Here is an 859-nt window from a genome sequence, read left to right as displayed (position 1 = left end):
ATATTTCTGTAAGACACAATAAAAGCCTAAATAAATGGAAAAATATGCCCTGCTCATGGATAGGAAAAGTCAATAAGGTAAAAATAACAATCCTACCAAAAGCCATCTATGTGTTCAATAATACCAATACAGATAATAAGTTGGTTTTTCAAGAAGATTGAAAGGGAAATTGTCAAGTTTACTCAGAGAGGAAAGAGACCCCGAGTAAGCAAAGGACTTCTGATAAATTAAAATGGATTGGGAGGCATAATACTCCATGACTTCAAAACCTACTACACAGCAGTAGTAACTAAAATAGCATGATACTGATACAATGAAAGGCACGTAGACCAATGGAAGATAATTGAGAACCCAGAAATACACCCAGCTATCTAACCTCAACTTATATTCAACAAGGAAATAACACTTAACAAATAGGGAAATGACTACCTCTTCAACAAATGCTGCGGGGAAACTTGATTGCTACTTGCAGAAAGCTAAAACAAGATTCATATCTCACATCATACACAAATATCAAGTCAAGGTGGGCCACAGACCTGGGAGTTAAGACCCAAAAAGTTCATCAGAGACAAACTGGGATCAAATTAAGACTGCCTAGTCTGTACTATAAAGAGACTGGCATATGCAACCAGAAATGCACAATCTGGAGAGGATAAAATTGATGAATGCAACCTTGTGAAGATTATAAATCCCAGTGTGCTTCAAAACCTTTTTCCAACAGAGTGAAAAGAAAACCTTGTTGTTTGTTGTTATGCGCCATCGAGTCGTTTGCGACTCATAGCAACCCTATGTACAACAGCCCTAAACCCTGCTCTATCCTGTGCCAATCGCATTGCCTCTGACACACCCATCCCGATTA

The sequence above is a fragment of the Elephantulus edwardii genome, unplaced genomic scaffold (assembly GCF_000299155.1).
Source record: "Elephantulus edwardii isolate Elephantulus edwardi_28Jun2011 unplaced genomic scaffold, EleEdw1.0 scaffold00120, whole genome shotgun sequence".
Classification (NCBI taxonomy): Eukaryota; Metazoa; Chordata; class Mammalia; order Macroscelidea; family Macroscelididae; genus Elephantulus; species Elephantulus edwardii.
Note: the sequence above shows the minus strand (reverse complement) of the source record.